Consider the following 6013-nt stretch of genomic DNA (forward strand, 5'->3'; position numbering starts at 1 on the left):
TGACTTCCCTGACTCTGAGCTCCTTTTATACCCACAACAGGGGGCGTTGCCACTGCAAGGTCCTTTTTTCTCTCTTACATTCCCCAGGGTTTTCATCACCCTTAAAGTCTGAGCCAACTTCCAGAGTCATCATTTTTCTCCTTGATGTATTCATGCTTTTGTCACATTTCACTAGAAACACTTCACTTCACAAAGAGTGTTTCTATGTTTCATTTTTGTTCCCAAAGGAAGGGTGAGGTGTGATTCAGAATAGCAGGCTCATTGCTCAAGGCCACATTTTAACATACCTTTACACTGTTACGCAGGAAACACAGAGACATTCAGACTCCACCTAGCAGTTTGTGAATCCATCTTAAATTAAATGAAAATATTTACAAATCTGTTTGCGAAAGGTGCTGATGTGAGAGGTTTGTGGGAACAAATCTTTTGGACTGGATCCCAAGCCCACTGAAGTCACTGGAGTGCTTCCAGTCAGGCCCTTTATCCATGGGACAGGTACAGACCAGGCAGCAGCAGTGAAAACTTCTCTGAGCCCTGCAGGGCAAAAACACTGTAGCTCCACAGACTGTTCCCACTGGTAGTTTCTGTCTATGTACTGATGTTGGCTAGGATCATAGAAGGGATTGGAAAAACATCTAAGAACGTCAGTCCATTGCCCTGCTAAGACAGAATCTAGTCCCATGTTAGAGAATGGGCTGTATACAAATTGATACAACATTAGAGTTTAGCTCCCTGGCCACACTGCATGCTGCTCCTTTGGGAGGGGTGTGACCAGTTTTAATTTGTATTTCTGTATGAATTTGTATTTCAGCTCCTTTGCAATCACAAGAGAATATTGTCCAGGCCAATTTAGCAGGAGAACTGGAGAATATTTCAGTGTGTGTGATGGGTTAAAGGCAGTGTTTGCATTTGTACTGAGCACTGGACACTAACCAGTAAGTAGGAAACAGACAGTTTTGACAGAGCAGGGCAGGGCTGAAAACCCAAAGGCTGATGAAGCAACAAAGCCGTCTGAAAAGAAAGGAGCCGCTCCTGTAATATGTTATTAAGGGATTGAGAGTAATCAGTGTAATAACGGTGTTGGAAGCTATTGGTGTGAGGAAGCAACAGGAAAACCAGGCCGGGATTAGCAGCACTGTTCCATTCTCTGCTAGGGTGACCAGACAGCAAGATTGAAAAATCGGGACAGGGGTCGGGGTAATAGGCGCCTATAGAAGAAAAAGCCCCAAATATCGGGACTGTCCCTATAAAATCGGGACATCTGGTCACCCTGTTCTCTGCTCTGGTTTTACATTGCCAGGAGCCAGCTATCACTTGCAGTGTGCAGAGGCAAAGTGCAAACCCAGCCCACTGGCATGACGGTTCCAGGGGTAGCACTGACAGATAGTGTGAAATGATGCTTCTTTCTCTGGGAGATGCTTATGGGCAGAGCCATGTGTGGGGAAGGCTTGCAGGGTCACGTTCCGCGCCTTCCCCCCCCCAGCCCAATTTGCGGCTTGGCTTGTACTGAGCATGCTCACACAGACTGAGCGTGCTCAGTAACATTGCTGAAGCCGGCTGCCCTCACTTTGCTCCCCTACTCTCGGCTGGCCTGGGTCGTCTCTGCTTGTGGGGTAGCAAAAGACAGTGACTTATGGGGATCTTCTTGGGATTCTGGAAGCAGTTTGTGGTGTGTCTCTTTCATTCTGACATCTTTCATTAAAGTGGGGTCTTGGTTGTCCTTGGCTGAGTCCCAGTCCAGTGCTCTGTCTGCTAGGCTGCACTGCCTCAGCTTTGATGTACAATGGATTTTCATTTCTGTCTGGGCACATGGCATTTTCTCTAATCTCCAGATTCACTTGTTTCATTCTCCCTTTGTCTCATGAGTTCTAACAAACATTTGTTCCTCCTCCTGGTCTTGTCCCCTTTGGTGTGGGTGTCCACTCCCTGTTGTTGTGTGCTAGCGAGGTTGCTGTGATGACATGCTCCCCATTCCAAAAGCCAGTGCTACAACTTAACTCAGATTCTTAATCAATCTGAAATTGGCAGTGGAGGCTGCTTATGAGATAGTCAATGTGCTAAAAGTGCCAGCCTTGCCCTTCCATAGCCCCTGCATGGAAGAACTCTCCGGATTTGGCTGAAATTGCCATAAAACCAGCCAAACTTTGCTATATCCCTTCACTGATAAAATCTCTGACTTGGGTCCCTTCTTTGTACATGAGCTGCCATGGCATTTATCTTCATTTAATGCGTTACTGTATCTCAGCCAAGGAGGAGACCAGCCAATGGTCTGAAATGGGTGATGGAACATTTCCTCTTTCTGTCACTGGGCTGAATCCAACCTGTGCTAATAGTGACCCAAATTCATTATCATTCAACTGCTGCTTACTGACCTCCAGTGGAGTCCCTAAGGAACAGGTCTCCATATCCTCCCAAAGCCGGTCACCTTGCTGGCACAGCAGGACAGCAAGGACTGACTAGGCCCTTAAGCCTGAGATTTCCCCTCCACTCCTAGTAGATCCCCAGGCCAGTGCTGATTCCCGTTAGTAGGGCAGTGCCAGGGCAGCCTTCTCTGCTGTAACTATTTTGTAGAGCAGTGGTTCTCAAGCTACGGCTGCCACTTGTTCAGGGAAAGCCCCTGGCGGACCGGGCTGGTTTCTTTACCAGCAGTGTCTGCAGGTTCGGCCGATTGCGGTTCCCACTGGTTTGCCACCTAGGCAATGGGGGCTGTAGGAAGGGCGGCCAGCACATCCCTCGGGCTGCGCCACTTCCTGCAGCCCCCGTTGACCTGGAGCGGTGAACCGCAGCCAGTGGGAGCCGCTGTTGGCCAAACCTGCGGATGTGGCAGGTAAACAAACTGGCCTGGCCCGCCAGGGGCTTTCCCTGAACAAGTGGCAGCCCTAGTTTGAGAACCACTGTTGTAGAGGAACAGAGGACTTCACTCTCTGAGGCTGTCGGTCCTGCACCTCTGTCCAGCCATAAATTCACCTGAGATAAAACCAATAATAATGCAGGAGACGGTATCGGAGTCTGTTCCAAAAGAAGCACATTGCAGATGTTATTTTCCTGCAACTAATGCCACAATTCAGTGTGAGGAACGGATTTGAATGGACCTGGATAATTCCGTTGTAGAAATTACGATCAAACAGTAAACTCCGCTTTTAATCTAATGAAAAAGCTAATTAGAAACAATTGGAGATTCCCCTTCAGGCCAGTTTCCTGGTGAGTGCTGCTTGCAGTGATACGTACAGCCGAGAGAAACCAAGCAATGGAAAAGACACCAACCGGTGTCCAGGGCTAAAGGGCAGAATCCTGAGCAAAGAGACAGTAACATGAAGAAAGGGCTCAGGTACTGGCAGGAGTGGAAATGCAAGAGCTTTTCTCCTTCTCCTCTCTGAGCCAGGCTTCCTTACAGAAACGCAAGTGTTGCTAGGCAATAACATACCAAGGTGTGAGTCCAGCATGTTGTTTTTGTTTCTGTCCAGTTTCCTATTTACTGTCTGCCCCGCTGCTCCTACCAGCCCCCTACTCAGCACCTGGAAAGAATGTTCCCTAAGTGTGTTTGCATGAAAGGAACCCCTAAAATAACCTGTATACAACAGAGGCACATTTCTGAGTAGGCCTGTGTACAGTCCCCATGCCAGCTGGGCTGGAGCACTGGCAGAAAGGAAGCCCCCCCTCTTCTGAAAGTCCCATTTAAAACTAGCCTTAAGCAAAAGCATGTCACATGACTGCTTGGGGCCTGCACATTTTCATTCCCCCATACCCTCATCGTCCAACCCATCCCCTGCCAAGAAGATTGGAGTGGAGGAGAGGGCAAGTCGTGGCCTGATCCCCTTTGGCAGTAGAAGTCGAGAAGGAGGCTGTGGCACCAAAGCAGAAGGTCCAATTCTGCCTCTGGCACCAGGAAGGAAAGCAATTTTAGGCCTGATTCTTTTTCCCGCCCCAAACAGGTTGGGGTCTTGCAAATTGTAAGGCCAGTCCTGGCTCGGTTGTTATCCGTTAGGACCCAGAATACACATCCTGGCCTCAGTCCGAAGGTTAGGAGGGTCTTTTATCTTAACGCCACGTCAGCCAGAAGGCTCTCAGCAAGCTTCTTTTTTCTCATTTAATTAAGTGTTATGGGGCAGGTAGACACCCCTTCCTTCCAGCTTCCAGCACCCGGGCTCTTCTGTGTGCAGAACATCAAAGCAGAGCATCATGTGGGCTCTCTCCCCATCAAATTCTTTGAGCCATGCTCCACCAATGAGCAACCTGCCATAAAGCACCATCCTGAACGCTCTTTTCTTGCACCCTTGCTCTCTGGCAGGGAGGGGTGACTGGCTGACTCTTGCTTGTCCATTTCCAGTTGCAACATGCACTGAAGAATTTCTGTCACTGCAGTGGGTGTGAAAGATTCCCAGTGATTCACAGTTGTGAGTTCATTCAGTTCACACAATGAGTTATTCACCTGGTTCAGTGGCCTCCTCCAAAGGGAAGGAGAATGCACAGAACAGCAATTAATTTGGGTTTGCTTGGGGGAGTGGAGACAGATCTGAGGGCAACAACCTCCAGATGATAACTCAAACTGTTCCCATGCATGCGCTGCAATTCATTTACCTTCTTAGTCACGTAACTGCTCTCACTGTCCAGTTACAGAGTACACTCTTCGGGGCAGGGCGTGGCTGAGCAGTGCTCATTTACAGCACTCATTTTAATAATACAAACCCACCTATCCCTCCTTTTGTGGTATGGAGCCGACCCCACTGTGGAGCTAAGGCTCCATGAGCAACTCAGATTCCATATTTATGAAGTAGAAGGTCATCACTTGCCCCTGGCTGCTCTTGTCCTTAAGGGGCTCTCTATTTCCATTGCAGGCCATCGCAGAGACAGTTCTGGTTCTGGATTGGTGGTTTAATAAGCAAAGCTACGGCGTTCCGCGCTGGTTGATGTGAGGATGGGATCTTCTAGGTTAGGCTGAGGACACCTTATGACGTTATTATAGAGCACTGATAACTGAAACATCAAAGAGCTCTAGTGGTAGAACAAAGCAGCTTTTATTTTATCAAGACAAAGAAGCAGTTCTTTGCCTCCAAGGAGCCAAAATCCTGAAGTTGTTGTGTGTTTATTAAAGGTGTCTGTTTAACAGAATATAGTCATAGAGATTTCCCACCTCATTTTTCAGAGTCAATCTTCCACATCTGGCGGAGAGCCCTCTCCACTGAAATTCACCCCCTGAGCCTAAGCCTGAGCCTGGCCACCTGGCTTTGAGCGAGCTGCCACTCCACCCACTACAGGGTTTGGAATCCCCTGGGATCTGATCTGCTGGCTGGGTTTGCCCATGGAATCTGACCCTTCCAAGGCTGTTTGGTGCTGCAGGGCTTTGGAGTGCATAAGCTCCTCCTCAGCGGGAGAATCTTATTTGCTTCTGATCTAAACTGTGGGAAGTTTGCCCAGTTTCTACAGTGACAGCGTCCTTAGAAAGGTAGGAATTGCCAGACTGTATCAGCCCAGGAATCCAGCTAGCACAGTCTCCTGTCTCTGACTGGAGCCAGCACCAGTTGCTCGTGAGGCCATAGGTCATTAAGGAATAACTTGCCCACAGGGTTTCTCCCCAACAGCCATCAGATAGAGGCTGGCTTATGCCCTGAAACAGGCGGGTTCAGACCCCTTTCAGAATTCCGTGGTTTCTAATCCGTGTTACTGTAGATCTGGATTTTTTTGTTAGCCATATATATATATCCAGTCCTTTTGGAATCCTGCTAAGTTCTTGGCCTCAGTGATATCTAGTGGCACTGACTTCCACAGGCTAATTGTGCACTGTGTAGTAAAATGCTTATAGTAAATGTCCATAGTACATAACTACACTACATGACACCTTGAGCTAGGGTCCAAATGCTGGAAACAGGACAGGAAAGAGCATTTACCCACTGTACCCCAAACACCTCCCTGCCACAAGCCTCTATCAGCTTCTCGCCTTCTGCGCGCCTGAGCTACTCCCACTCTGTGTCACTGAGCTGCACCCACGCTGCGCCGCCCAGAGGAGTTCCTGGAA

The sequence above is a fragment of the Gopherus flavomarginatus genome, chromosome 25 (assembly GCF_025201925.1).
Source record: "Gopherus flavomarginatus isolate rGopFla2 chromosome 25, rGopFla2.mat.asm, whole genome shotgun sequence".
Classification (NCBI taxonomy): Eukaryota; Metazoa; Chordata; order Testudines; family Testudinidae; genus Gopherus; species Gopherus flavomarginatus.